Below are 15,714 nucleotides of genomic sequence, written 5' to 3'. Positions count from 1 at the left end.
TTAGAGTATCAGCGATTCCCTTTTGGTAGATAGCATCTGTCTGGTCTAAGAGAACTGCAGACAGCCTGGTGAGGACCGTAATGCTTAGACTCCCTGAGTACACTCCTTCTTACAACCGGGCGTGTAACTTCTAGGGATACTAGATGCTGTGCCGATTGATTCCTTTACAAGTTACCAGTTCCGGGGGTTGACGCTTCTAAGCCAGGGTAGCGCCCACACACGTTCTACGTGGAGCTCATCTCCTTGTACTCGAGCCATCATCTGGCAGTGAAAGATGTCTCCTGACTGTTGCTGGGTGAGTTGTGGCCTGGGCTGCCGCAAGGCCTCCTACAGAAGAGGACCTCCTTCACCACCCTGCGGCAAGCGGAGGTTCCCACCCTTCACCCTTCCGAGTTAGACTGTGTCAAGTGTATCCTATGAGAGCTAAACAGCTCAACGTTGAGTTGAACCTAGTATATCTCAGGGCTTCCCTGGTGGCTCAGCAGTGAAGAACCTACCTACAGTGCAGCAGAGGCAAGATATGCAGGTTCAATCCCCAGCTTGGGAAGAGCCCCTGGAGGAGGGCATGGCAGCCCACCCCAATATTCTAGCCTGGAGAATTCCACGGACAGAGGAGCCTGGTGGGCTACAGTCCACAGGGTCGCAAAGAGTCAGAAACAACTGAAGCGACTCAGCATGCAAGGACAATACGACCTCATGGTAGGCAAGGCACCTAAATGTGTAACTTTTAGTACTTCTTTTGGGTTTAAGCCTGTATGTAACCCAGGGTAAATAACAATACTGCTAAAATCATGAACAAATTACTCTAATAACATCTTCCTGTATTCATATTATTTTAGGGGGTTCGTTGTGGCTGCTCTGTGATAAAGTAAGAGGAAGACAGAGAATGCGACTCAGTGGCTAGGGCAGTCACCAGTGGCGACGCTCGAGGTCCATTTTGAGGGTAGAGTTGACCTGACTTGTTAGCGGATACTGATGAGAGGTGTGAGAAGAAGTGAGGTATCAGGGACGTTTACGTTCTGGCTGGAGTAACTGAGTGAACTGCTGTTGTCCGGTCGTTGAGTGGCGTCCAGTCTCTGTGACCCCATGGACCGTAACCCCCGGGCTCCTCTGTCTATGGGATTTCCCAGGCAAGAACACTGGAGTGGAACTAAGTGAACAGGGATGCCATTCTGAGACAGAGAAGACCAGCAGTGACAGCCTTCCACTCTGCATTTAGATTAACCCTCTGAAGAGTAAGGACTTACATAAGCCATGTGGGGAAATGAGGCTTTGAGAATAGTGATGATAAGGATCCAGCTTTATAATCAGCATTACATACTTAATTCCTTTTACAAGAAGCAGGAACGAATAAAGAAGAAAAAGGAGGAAAGGCAAAACACATCTTTAAGTCTGCAAGCACATCATGTGTTAAATTGAAACAACCCCAAAGTTCAACTTCCTTCACTGTTCAAGGAGAAAATCCTTTACTAGGTACTTCAGGATAAAGGATTTGCAACTATATGGTGCTTGAGAAATATGCTATTGCTGTAATTTAACTCACTGTATGTGGGCTTCAACATGCACAGTGGCATTCCAAACCAACTTTTAAAGAAAATTGCATGGAATTTTCAAGACTTCAGGAGCGTTCTTAAAAGTTATGCAGAGAAAACGGATTTTTGATAGTTATGAATTACATTCAGCGCTGCCAGATTGTAGGGAACGCTCTTTTTGCTTCAGTATGGTTAGAATCACTGTTGACAAAGTTTTAATTTAACTTTTTAAGGATTTAAATGGGAGAATATAGGTCACTGGACTCCATTCACTGCGTAAGGATGACTAGCGGCAGAAGGCAAGCGTGTGGCGCGGGTCCGATTCTGGCCCTGGAGCCCATCTTTTCTGTAGTAGCTGGGAACTGAGGATGCGTTGGCGAGAATAATTTAGCTCTCAGTCAGGCAACCAGTGGACTGAACACACACAGTTAGAGACCTGCCTGGCACAGAAGAGGAACTCAGTGCAGAAAACACTAAACGCATTTGTGAGACAGGCTCAAGGCCGCACAAGTCACATATTACAATCACAAGCTGGAAGGGATTCGATCTTGCCTAGCAGGTTGTAGATTTAGATAGATTTGTAATAGTCTGAAAATACACTACACAGCTCCAAAGTCTAATTCTAAACATTTTCAACTGGTTTCCTGAAGTTGACAAAAAAGAGGTAAATATTTGTAGAACCCACTGCACGTAAAACAGGTTTTAAAGAGCCTTGAGACATACCAGGAAATCGTAAGAAATTACAGTAGGCGTCTAATTTAAATGTTACCTTAAAATAACTAACATAAAAGTATACACTATATAGGCTATTAAAAATAAAAATCTTTTTTTAATAAAAAGTTAAAAATTCTATTTTTTTCATAAATCCAGAGACTAGAATAGGTTTCAAATCCACATTCCGTTTAACAAAAAGATGAAGCGTGAGCTGTGAGCAAAGCAGCGCAATCACTGAAAGGCCTTTCCGAGCTATCCGCCTTCCTGTGTCACGTGTGGGGAGCCTATCTTCAGGCCTCTGCTGCAGTCACTGAAAGGCCTTTTCCGAGCGATCCCACTTCCTGTGTCATGTGTGTGGGGAGCCTTTCTTCAGGCCTCTGCTGCAGTCACTGAAAGGCCTTTTCCGCGCGATCTGCCTTCCTGTGTCACGTGTGTGGGGCCTTTCTTCAGGCCTCTGCTGCAGTCACTGAAAGGCCTTTGTGCGCGATCCGCCTTCTGTGTCACGTGTGTGGGGGAACCTTTCTTCAGGCCTCTGCTGCAATCACTGAAAGGTCTTTCCACGCGATCCGCCTTTCTGTGTCACGTGTGGGGGGCCTTTCTTCAGGCCTCTGCTGGGTCTGGTGCCCTATTTGTCCTCAGTGCCCCCAGCGCCATATTCCGTGTTTTCTTTCACAGACTGATGAATGTGATAGGTAATAAGGACACGTGTAGCACATACTCGTGTGCATTCCCTGAATTTGCTCTACCCCCACAATAGTGTGGAAGTAAAAGATCATGACACACGTTTTAGGGGGATATGCATTTATGGAGTAAAGGACTGGCCTTCCTAATAAAACAATTTATAAGCAAGTAAATAAATAATGGTACACTGGTAGGCACCTCTGACAACAAAAAAGCCACAGATTATGTGCAAATTTCAGCATGCCTGCTAAATTCGTCTCTCTTTCTGCCACTCAAGAAAGTATTACCAAAATCCAAGCACGTGAAAGTAAGAAACCCTACCGAATCTAGTCTAATTTAGAAATTTTTACAAAGAAAATGGTTTGCAAACCTTGACTGTAAGGTATGCTGTAATGGCAAAGTTGAAAATGAATGCTTTAGAGGATTTCACCCAATTTCTTATGTAAACCAGAGCAGAAGGTATGATTCTCATAAAAAGCCAAGTACATTTGCCTCAACATAAAATAGGACTGATTGAATTTCAAACTCTTCATTTATTTTGTAGAGCTGAAATGTTAAGTTCCTTATTGCTGTTCAAAATTGGCTTGAGTCTTATTTATTATGAGATATATATATAAGGTATTTCATATACATGCTATTTAATATGTGTATTATTATCAACACACACACATATATAAAACAGTAGCCCCTCTTTATCTGTGGGGGATACTTTCCAAGACTCCTGGAGGACGCCTGAAACTTGGATAGCACTGAACCCTATGTATACCATGTTTTTTCCTATACACACATGCCTCTGATAAAGCTTAATTTATAAGTTAGGCAAAGTGAGAGAATATCCAGACTGTCAGCATCACTATTCTTGCACCTTTGGGACCCTTACTAAGTAAAATAAGGGCCACGTGAACACAAGCGCCGTGCCACTGCAATGATCAACCCGGGACCTGCGAGGACTACTCAGGGACAGGCAGAGCCAGCAGCCTGGACTCACGGGCACAGGAGGAATTCACCCTCCAGGCGGGATGGCGTGCATGGCACGAGGGTTCAGCACACTGGTCAGAAAGGCACACGATGTGAAACTTTCGAATTGCTTATTTCTGGAATTTTCTACTTAATATTTTTGGACCACGGTTGACTGTGGGTAAATGAAATCATGAATAGGGGAGACTGGCTTCCCAGGTGGCGCTAGTGGTAAAGAACCCACCTGCCAATGCTGGAGATGTAAAAGACACGGATTCGATCCCAGGGTCGGGAAGATCCCCTGGAGAAGGAAATGGCAGCCCACCCCAGTACTCCTGCCTGGAGAATCCCGTGGACAGAGGAGCCTGGTCGGCTACAGTCCATGGGGTCGCAAAGAGTCAGACCAGACTGAAGCAACTTAACACACAGTCTTCTCATTCAAAGAAGCTTTTGGTTACTATAGGACATAAATGATTTTAAATTTCAAATATAATCCTCCTCCTCAAGGAGTTTCAGAACGTGTCATTCTAGACGGTTTCTCCTGGTCATGAGCAGCTCCCTGCATGACTGTCTCATCCTCGGTACCCCAGAGAGGCATCTCTGGACTTGAAACCTCCAAACTGGATTCCCAAGGCTGACTTCGGAAAGATTTACTAACAGAGGGCAGGAAGGGGCTGGGTCTTTGAGGGCATTATTGTGATTTCAAATCTAAAAGAACAAAAGAATCCTTCATGAGAGGAAATGAAATATCTTCAAAGCAAAACTGCTTTCTTGGAGAAACTCCTAGAGCCATATGTGAGGAAAGAGATAGTAGGAAGAAAAAAAATTGGAAATTTAACCTAAGAAAGAGAGATGATTAAAAATATATTACAAGTATCAATCAAACAGTACTTAGCTATTTTCTATATCTTTTTTTTCTGCTTCTAAGAATTATTTATTATATAAAAGTATTTAGGCAAGCAAAACTTACATTATATCAGTTTGAAGGTAGTTCATTCTAAAGAGCCATGATAGAAATAGAAAAGTACCATAATAGCAAAGTCCTAACTCCCTGAAGACAGAATTCTTTTTTGTTTACTCCTGATTTCCAATTTTTAAAATCTCCTTTTCTGCGCCCACACGCAGTCATTCTCCATGAAAGACAAGTTGCTTTCAGGGATTCGGCACGCACTGCATACAGAAGCACAGAGGCTGGATCAGCCGCGTCAAACTCAACACAATTGTTTGAAAAGTTGAAAAGTTCAAACTATTTATTTAATGTCATGCAGATAAACCCAAGAAAAGGAATACATTTGACAGGTAAATTCTAATTGACTGAGTCTTAAAAAAGCCAAGAGAATGATTTAGGATAAGAGTTAAAATGAACAGTTTAATATTTAAGTTATTAGTAAAAGTAAGTTTGACTTAATTAGGAAATTAAATCAACCAAACTACCTTTCTGCCTCAAAGTCCCATTTAATATCTATTCTAAGTAAAATCATAAAGAGAATCTGTTCGATTCTCTTACTCCCAAAGATATGAGAGAAAGGAATATTAACACTTACTCATGCATAAGATCAACACATTGGGTTTGAAGAACTTGAGAAGGTTGGCACTATCCATCTCCAGAACCAGGGTCCACAGTGTACCACGGAAATCCACCAGCTTTCTACTCAAGAGGGTCACTGACTGCCTGATCTAGTTCTTACCTATTCTTGGAAGGAGATGAACCAGAGCAGTGTTTCTCAAATTGCTAGTCATTCTAGTCAGTGATACAATCACTTCAGTGAACATCCAACAAGCACCTTAAAGGCAAAATGTATTTTTCACTGTAGAACAAGGGAGTTTAAAAGCCCTGAAATGAGATGATGTCACACCTTACAGTTGGAACACTTTTTCTACTTATTTCCAAATGGGTCCAAGAGGTCATATTTTAGCACTTAAATGCAGAACATCTGAGACAAAATCGGAAGGAAACTCCCAGAGAATTCATGGGGCAGCTAAAATATAAAAATACTTCTCTTTCCTAAGTTCCACTCCTAATTTCTCCAAAAGTAGAAAGTAAGATAGAGTTAAGAGAGTGCTGGATACAGGGATACCTAGGAGCTTTGTAGGGCTGGTTCCAGATCACCACAGTAAAGTGACAATAAAGTGAGTCACACGGATCTTTTTGGTCTCCCAGCTCATATAAAAGTTATGTTTATACTGTATTGTAGTCTATTATGTGTGTGATAGCATTATTTTTTTAAAAGAATGTATATAGTATTTTGATTATTGCTAAAAAATACTATTATATGAGCTTTCAGTATGTCATAGTAGTAACATCAAGACTACTAATCACAGATCACAAAGAAATACAGTAATAAAAGAAAAGCTCGAAACATTTTGAGAATTACCAAAATGTGACACAGAGACACAAAATGAGCAGATGCTGCTGGAGGAATGGCACCCACAGACTTGCTCTACAGAGGGTTGCCACAAACCTCCCGTGTGTAAAAACTGCAGTGTCTACAACATGCAATAAAGCTAAGCAAAATAAAATGAGGTGTTCCTGTATATAGAACTAGAAGTTCCTAGTGTGTTGAGAATCCCTAAATGAGGATTCTCTAAAACCCAGGGGGGCTGAACTTGCTGTGTTTATAATGGAAAGGTTGGACTTGTGATGGGAACTAAAATAGGTTTCAGGCTGGAGGAATGAAAGGCAGAAAATGCAGTGATATAAGACTCAGAGAGCAGCACAGACATAGAAGATAAATTTCTTTAAAAAGCCCAATTCATTCAAAGAACCAAAGTTCTTCAGAAAAACGAGTGATGCCAGGTCTCCAGCGTGAAATGCACAAGATGAGCCCGGCACATCTTGACATAATGAGTCAGCGTCAAAAGGACAGGGGAACCAACCCAAAGAAGCGTCTACTACCAAAAGAAGGCCAATCTGAGTAACAATTAAAAGAATAACTGCAAGGGATCGTTGAGATTATAATAACACCTACACAAAAATAACAACTCCTCGTTGGTCACCTTGGAGAACACTGGAAACCAAATTAGCATTTTTAAATGGTAAATAAAGAGAAAAAAATCATGTATTATTCCTTCCTTTCCTATATAAATTGAACTCAAGTAAACCAAGAAGTTAATAAAGGAAAGTTGCTCTTAATATAAGGAAATCTTGCTAATAAATGAGAAAGACTGGGTAAGGCTTAATCCTACCAGTATCCATGGGTGTAACAATGTGAGTCTAATTAGTGAACGACAAACAGTAAAATCAATTAGTTTAATGTTTAATTTCTATGTTGCTACAAGTGTTACTATCGTTTTCTAGTGGGAAAACTGGCAGAAGTTTTTGTTTTACTTTATTTTTTCCAAATAAATATCAGATGCCAAGTGTCTTACATAGGCTAATTAACCAGGAAAGAGGGAAGGAGGTTTAGTCAAAAACACAGCTAGGGAGGTAAAATGTCTTAGATCACGTTAAAGGGAAGGGGAGGCCCTAAGGGCCTCACAGACCCAGTTCACTGCAGCAGGGAGGGTGGGGCCCTGGGCTTTGCCCCGTCTGCTCCCGCTCGCCGAGAACTGTCTCAGCAGATGAGGAGCACTGATGCTAAAGACCCTGACTCCGGGAAAGGCTGAAGGCATGAGGAGAAGGGGGCAACAGAGGATGAGATGGTTAGATGGCATCACTGACTCAATGGACGTGAGTCTGAGTGAACCCGGGAGTTGGTGATGGACAGGGAGGCCTGGCGTGCTGCAGTCCGTGGGGTCACAGAGTCAGACACGACTGAGCGACTGACCGGAACCGATGCTGAAGAGCATAAAGGAGGCAGACAGCAGAGCCATACTGAAGAGGCTCCACCTTCACTCCTCAGAGGACATTCCTGGGAGCGGCTCTCCCGAGCGAAGAGAATTGAGAGGCGCTGACTCAGGTGATGACACTGAGATCCCAGGAACTTCTGAGCTCAGGCTCAAGAAAGAACCTGAAGAAGAGGGCAACCGCTGATGCCTCAGGGAATGGCACAAAACTGTGTGTCTCTAGCAATACCTGTACTTTAAACACTGCTGTGAAATCACGTCACTTAATATTAGCTGGATTGCTTTTAAAGGATCATTTAAATAAAGAAATCATTTCTATAAGAAAAGCTGGGAAATTTAAGAAGTTATCTGCACATAATCCAGTAAACGATTTAGAGGGAGATTATAGTTCCAGTTTTGCTAATTAATGAAAACCTACATAGGCTCGATTTCCTCATCCATTAAAAAAGAGTAATAATATTTATGCTTCCTTCATAAACTTTTGGTAAAAATTTAGAAAGAGTGCAAGAAAAAATGTAACTCATGAAGAATTATATACAACTTTGAAATTAAGAACATTTGCTGGATATGTGAACGCACACTGAGTATCATGAGAGCCTCCACCTCCTGGCGCAGGAACGCCTACCCACAGAAGGCAACTAACGCTCAGGGTCAGCACGACAAGCTGTAGTGGGTCAGCACGCTGAACCTACCAAGTTAGTAACTATATAATCAAATCTCACTGGGTAGTTGCTTTTTGATATTTTTTTTTTATACAAAGATGGAAAAAACACGGTATCATGAATTTCAGTTACATCATTTAAGCTTTGACAACTGGGACAGTCCAACAAAGCTTTCTAGTAATAAATACTCCTAAGCACATCACTGACCTATGACTGGTTATCCAAGAGACTGATTTACTATTGAATCCAGGCTGAGCGCCAAAGAATTGATACTTTCGAACTGTGGTGTGGCAGAAGACTCTTGACAGTCCCTTGGACTGCAAGGAGATCCAACCAGTCCATCCTAAAGGAGATCAGTCCTGAATATTCATTGGAAGGACTGATGTTGAAGCTGAGACTCCAATACTTTGGCCACCTGATGGGAAGAACTGACTCAATGGAAAAGATGCTTATGCTGGGAAAGACTGACAGCAGGAGGAGAAGGAGATGACAGAGGATGAAATGGGTGGATGGCATCACCAACTCAATGGACATGAATGTGAGCAAACTCCGGGAGATAGTGAAGAACAGGGAAGCCTGAAGTGCTGAGTCCATGGGGTCGCGAAGAGTCGGACACGACTTAGTGGTTGAACGACAACACAGTATTATACGGTTACTCACAAATTATGTGAACCTGAGTCTCCACATCTGTAACCTGGAATACCAACAGTCCATATCTAAAACAGGGTGCTCAGGGAATTAAATGAATACATTTAATTAAATGAATGAAAACATCCAATATGAAAATTAACATTTCATTTTCTTTCATTTGAACTGGGTACTTGATTAGTAGTTAGAACCCAAAGTAGTGTTTCCTTTTATATATGTTAAGAGAAGTTGTTACCATGGGAATGGTGAATAAGACAGGAAAAGTCGAAATGAAAATTGGAAGTTACTCTGAATTTTCAACTAGAATATTTTCATAAGGTTTCTTTAAAATTTGCCCGTGTGTGCAAGTAATCACTTTGGATGATTTCTGCTCTTTCTTTAGATTAACCAACGCACGCAAACTCACCCATTCCGACACCTGCTCGCGCTCCGAGCCTTCCTTAGGACTGCACCACCTCAAACGCCCTCCCTTCTCCTATCTGTCCTCCACGCCTCCTCCACCAAAGACTTCAGTCTCTTATGGCCCTGTCCTCCAGAGTCCCTACACCTCATAGGGCCTTTTTTTTTTTTTTTTAATTTGACACCACCATGTTGCTCAAAACATTCTCACTGCTTATATCTGCTTTCCCTATGTAAGAGTATATACTTCTCACTCATCTCTGTATACTCTACAGCGCCCAGCCAGCACACAGCCAGTAAACATCTGCTGAATGAAACAAAATTGGAGCCAGCCCAGTACACATCCCAGGATTAGAAAGAAATTTAAACATTATGTAGGTCAATTCCTTACCCCAGTGCTTCCAACTTTCCACCTTCTTTTCAAGAGATTATCTCAGTTTGAATAACTCTTGTAAGAAAGAGCTCACTACCACTTAAGACATCTGGTTTCAATAAGTCTTAAACATTAGGAAATTGTTTTTTTGTGTGGGCAACGAGAAATCTAGTATTACAGCAGTTATCTTGGTGTTTATTGCAGTCCCCTTTAGATTTACTAATTACTGATATAATACCGATAATAATCAATAATGACCATATTACAGCACAGTTCAAGGAAAATAAATGCTTAGTCTGAATACTGAAGGGTACTAAGGGTACTAAAGTAGGCACTCTGAAAAAACGACTTTTTATGTGATTTGGAACAAATTTCTTTTATCTATAACAGAACTCCTTCATGAGATTAAAGTTAAAAGTTAATTAAAATTAAAATCAAGCTTTCTATTTTAAAAATGCTAATAAGTAATTGAGAAAAGGAAAGTGGAAAAGTAAATATTTCAGTTAACAATTAAGTTGTATATGGAAATTTAGTATTTGGCTATAAAAATTAATAAATTAATTGAATCAACAACATTAGTGTATTTGGAGGTATAAGAAAGTTCAGGGCAAGCATAGAGATTGGTCCATTTGTCTTTTAAATATAAGTTAGAAGACTTCTTAATTAAAAAAACTCTATTACATACAAAGCTAGAGTTGGCCTTTGAATTGGTTATGGGAGACTTTTCTTAAATGTCTTAAGAAGTGCTTCTTTTAATTATAATTCTTAAAAATTATAATTACCAAATTTTTGGTGAAAAATCATGACCATTACTGAAAAGAAAGAAAAAAGACAATAACAGTTGTTAAGTACAAAAGTAGACATACAAATCCAACGGTGAGGAACTCCAGGAATAAAAGAATTACAAGTGAAGAGAAATGACTTTTAAGATGGGCACACAAACAAGGAGAATTTGCAACAAAAGAAGATTTAGCATTTTAGTATTATTTTGTTAGAATCGGTAAAAGCTATCTATATTTAAATGATAGAATGGAGAGAAAATGTGAATAGTCAACAGGAAACAGTAAGGCATTCTTTTTGACTTGCAAATCTATTTTCTAAAGTTTGTCTCTGTCACTTTACAACTATTAGAGTCATTCCTGCTGACAAAAGGAGTCGAATCTTACCCCACAATCTTGGAGTAGTCTGAATTACAATTTGAAAATGAAACAAAACATAAAAGAAAAAACACAAGAATTTAATTTTAAATGGAACATCACTGTATGTAATGCATACCTAATAATATGAAAAATAAGATGGCATAAGAAAGGACCAAACTATCTCTCACGTAAAGATTTTCTTCTTGAATCAGCACTGGTTTGGCAAGAAAAAAACAGAAAAAGAAACACTCCGATACTAGTGCAACCCAGAATGCTTGTTGGGAGCTCTTTTTGTTCCTTTATGCTGCTTATTTTGATCATGTATCCAGGATCTAATTTGGGTTAACTCATAGCTGAAGAGGTCTGGTATCCCAGGAAAAGGTAGTGAACGTACCACCTATTAACCTTTCCAGAGCGCTAGAAGGTCAGCAAGGCTGGGGTGAGGCGAGGCTTAGATCCGGGCGGAGACGAAGGGCAGCGGGCTCTCCCGGCCACTTCTCTTGTCCAGGAGGAGGAGGCGCATTACCGTTTTTCCTTTCCTCCTTCTGGAATCAGCAGGCGGCGCTGTGCTCCGGGCCGCGCAGGACTGAAGGCCCGGGCGCACACACACCAGCAGGCCGCTCGAGCACCGGCCCGCACACAGCAGGCACTGAGGCAGTGTCTGTGGACAGGATGCATATACACATCGTGTCCGTCGCGCGGCAGGCCAGCTGAAACGGCATCTCACGTGATAATCGCGGGAACACCTGCTTTTCTGGGAGGTGACTTTGGCCCAGAGTAACCCAAAAGCTTCCGCGGCAGGCCTGCGGTTGGGCTCTCAATCCCGGAGCAGGCAGAGGGCCGGGCGAGCACAGGAGGGGCGGCCAAGGGCTGTCCTGGGGGCAGCAGGGACCCTGGAGGCCCCAGACGGCGAGGTCAGAAGTTGAGTGTTTCCAGTCCTCTTTAATTAAAAGGTTATTTGACAACTTGAGACAGGAAGCGGAAAGATATCCCTTAGAGTGCATTTGCAGTGCTCTCAGGAGTGCTGAAGTCAAAGGAAATGTGCTAACAACCCACAAACCAGGGTCCTTTTTACGTCTGCTCCCTGACACGGGGTCACACTGGTGACCTCCACTGCCAAGACGGGAACTGAGAGAAGGGTTTTCTTCATCCATCTCGTTTATTAGACCATAGGGTCTCCGCCTTACTGCCCAAGACTGGCTCTGACCTCCGCAGGCATGAATGATACACACTGACTTCTCCTGTTCCCGCTAATCCTAAGGACATACCTTTCTGAAGGAGGAGAATTTTTCAACAGAAAAGTATTTGAAGGCAAGCAGAAAGGCAGGTTGGAAATTCTTCAATGACAAATTATTATAAGAACAAAAAAAAGCATAAGGGGAGCCAAATTAGCCAAACAAAAATGAAGGTAATCCAGAGAAAGCAAAGGGAAGACGCCTAAGACAGGGAGACAAAGATTTTCAACTTTCTGGTGCATCTTTCTTTTCATTCCCTACAAAGAACAATATGGTTTAGACAGCTCACGTGTGGCAGCCAGTTAGGCATGCGTGGACTAATAAAGGTCAAACTTATAAAGAACGATTCCCACAAACAGAAAGCCAGCCTTGGAGGAGGAAGAGGCCTGATTCTTCTTCAGAAAAACAGAAAGAGAGTTCTTACAATTCTAGAGTTGGAAGAACTGCTAGTTAGTGAGTGTCCACTACGCCACCAGGCCAAACACAGACGCTTCTTATCCGTTTTCACCACCTCTTGTGGCCTGCACTGTCATGCGCTTAACAGACGACAAGCTCGAAGCTTAAGCAACTTAGTCCAGATCATTAAAGAAAGGTGAGATAAATTCTAACCTCACTCCCTGACACCTTAGTTTGAATTTTTTTCCCGTGATAACAGCCCATAACATTTATTTGTTTAGTGACAGAAGAGTGACAATATTATTTTGTCTTTAGGGAGCGATTCCCCAAGACTGTATTTTCCATTCAGCTGTGCCTGAATTATTGATTTGTTTATAATTGTTATCCTTTACCATAAAGATCTATGTTCAATCTGGGGAATAGGAAGCCTATTAGAATGATACTTTCCTGCATAATAAGTATATCATATATCAATTAAAATGAACATAACTGCCTACCAGCCTGGCCAGGTGTCGCTAAGTACTAAAATACCACATTCAACACCTGTGAGAATCTCGACAAAAATTACAAATGATAAGCCAGGCGAGCTGCTGTTTCTGAATTGATGCAACCTGCAAAGAACTTCAAAAATCTCAGGATACTGTACTGGGAGCATGTACAAACACACCAAGGGGAAAGGAGGTGAGGAGGAGACTGGCTGGAATATGTGCAAACCAACAGGAAGGAGAATTAGGGTAGTCTCTTGAAGGATGAGATTCCCCTGGTATCAGGCACATCAAATTGTACTATTTCTAAGTAGCTTCAAAAAAAAAAAAAAATCCTACAGAATATATATTCAGTTAAAGAAGAAAAACAGCATCTGCTTTTCTTTCTTAAAATTTATAATTAACACAGGGCAAAGGATCACACCCTCCCCTAGTAGAGCAGTTACTTCCAAAAACATGCCGTTTCTCTGGTTACAATGAATAATCATTTCTGCTGTCTTTTTGACAAAACTGTGCATGTGTTATTGGCAGGGTACAAGGAGGAAGGGAGATGAGCTGAATGTTCAGTACTTTTTTTAAATTTTACAATCATGTAGCAATTATGGCACAATCTCATAAACTATTGACCTTTACCCTTCTACCTCAACCTTGCCCCAACATTTTGAAGAACAGAACGGATGCACAGAGGCTTTCACCACAAATCCTCTGAGGACCTAAAACCCCAGGGAGAAGGAAGGGAGACAAGCTGGGCAGAGGGCTTGAGAGCTGGAGGGTATGAAAAAAAAAACATGATAGATTTCTCCATGGAGGGAGACAATCCTCAAAATTTTCACTTCTAGTTTCTCTCAACTAGACTAGGTCAGTGGTTCTCAATTTTGGCTGACATTGACATCATCTAGGCACATTTTATTGCCTGGGCACCACCTCCTGGAAATTTTGAAATCCCTGTGTAAGATTCAAGCACCATGATGCTTTACAACTTCCCCAGGTGATCCTAACCTGCAGAGGGGGTTGACAAGAGCTGACCTAAATAATTCAGAGAGATGGATAAAGGCAGACCACATGGGCAAAGGATTAACACAATTTTCACCTCACCAGGAGGAAAAAACAAAACCTAAAATCTCAGAACACCAGAACAAGAGAACATCACTGAACAATAGCAATAAACAATAACAGTACATAATAGCAACAGCAACAACAAAGGCCTCTCCCAAGGCCTTCCTTCCAGGAAAGAAAAGGAGGTCGAAGAATCGTGTGTGAGTCTTCCCTCTGTCCCTCTCCTGCAGGAAAGCAAGTTCGCTCAGCAGTACAGTACACACTGCGCTCTCATTAGACAGGAACACACGGGAGCAAGAAGTCAGTTTACATGGGAGGAGACAGCCTCAGAGACGTGAGGGAACTTCCCGAAGGCCAAGGCACAAAGACCGAACTTGATTCCACATCTGTCCCAGGTCTAAAGCGTTTCCTCTTTTCCATAACTTCCGGAACATTTGTTCGCACTGGCTAACTTACTGGTACTGCGACAAAGTGTAATTTTAGGAACAGTTTCCATTGCGGGCCTTGAAGGGTCCATTCTAAAGAACTTAGTCCACCCTTCTCCTGGCAATTAGTAAGATTGGAGAGGCAGGTAGGGGACTACTGGTAAAGGATTTTGAATGCCAAGTAAAGCGTTTGGAATGAATGAATGTACTAGTTAATTACCAAATCTACAGGTATTGAGGATCTGCCCGGTTTGGGGCAGAGAGAACACTCTAAGGTCTAGACAAAAGGGAGGCATTGAAAGTTTTAGATACCGTATCTTAGAGGCACTCTAATATGCCAAACCAGAAAACAAACTACAAGCAAAAAGAAAACACCAAAACACTCCTTTCTCATGGTATAATTACGAAAAAAGACAATAACCCAGAAACAGTATGGATAAATCCATGTAAGAAATTTACCATTCTTAAAAAATAAACTCTGAAAAGAAATTAGGGTTATCTTTAAGCCAAATCCTTTATGTTACTTTTTTATTTTTTTGTTATAGCTTTCATGGAGTTTTTCCAAAGGATGAATTTAGTAGCTGATAAAATACAACTCTCCCATCCAGGCCAGTATGATACCTTAGGATTGGAGTCAATTATCAGCATATGTTGGATTAACAGTTAAAAAAAAACCAATATAATGAATTATTAGTTTCCTTCAAGGTAGAAATCATATTCTCCAATGTAAAGAAACAAATTTAAAAATCAGAAAAGAGAAATGGAAATCATTTAAAAACATCTAGTTAAAACTCTGTATTTAGATTAAATATGCAAATTAATAGTAAAAAATATTTATAATGCACTGAACAAAAGAGGAAAGCCTAGGTGGGTTATTTTATTACTCCAATAGGACAATTTCATACTTTTCATATTTTTATATAATAACTTGCTTTTCTCCACTTGAAAGGAATATTTAAAATTAACATATTTAAACTTTTACAAACAAATGTATACCTTTTACTTCCTATATGTCTAAACTTCCTATTGGAAGTTTCCAATGTTTTAAAGAATTTAAGGCATTAAGAAGGCTGGCATTTGGAATGTGAGCAAGCGTGCATTCGACATGACATAAATTAAGCAAATCAACACAATAATTACTTTATATTATATCAAATATTTCATTATCCTAATATTTTCATCATATAGAAATTTTAGCCATACTTTTTAATTCTATGTGATTATGC

General features: G+C 40.9%; 1 protein-coding gene across 1 annotated transcript in view; it reads right to left on the bottom strand.

Moving 5' to 3' along the window:
* FBXL17 (F-box and leucine-rich repeat protein 17) overlaps positions 1 to 15,714 on the bottom strand; it is a gene marked incomplete at its 5' end in the record, with an annotated part of 389,687 nt that overhangs the window by 31,412 nt on the left and 342,561 nt on the right. The gene's annotated exons all lie outside the window — the stretch shown is intronic.

This window comes from Bison bison, unplaced genomic scaffold, assembly GCF_000754665.1.
Source record: "Bison bison bison isolate TAMUID 2011002044 unplaced genomic scaffold, Bison_UMD1.0 scf7180017864189, whole genome shotgun sequence".
In the NCBI taxonomy this organism is placed as follows: Eukaryota; Metazoa; Chordata; class Mammalia; order Artiodactyla; family Bovidae; genus Bison; species Bison bison.
This window is presented reverse-complemented; position numbering and strand designations above follow the sequence as displayed.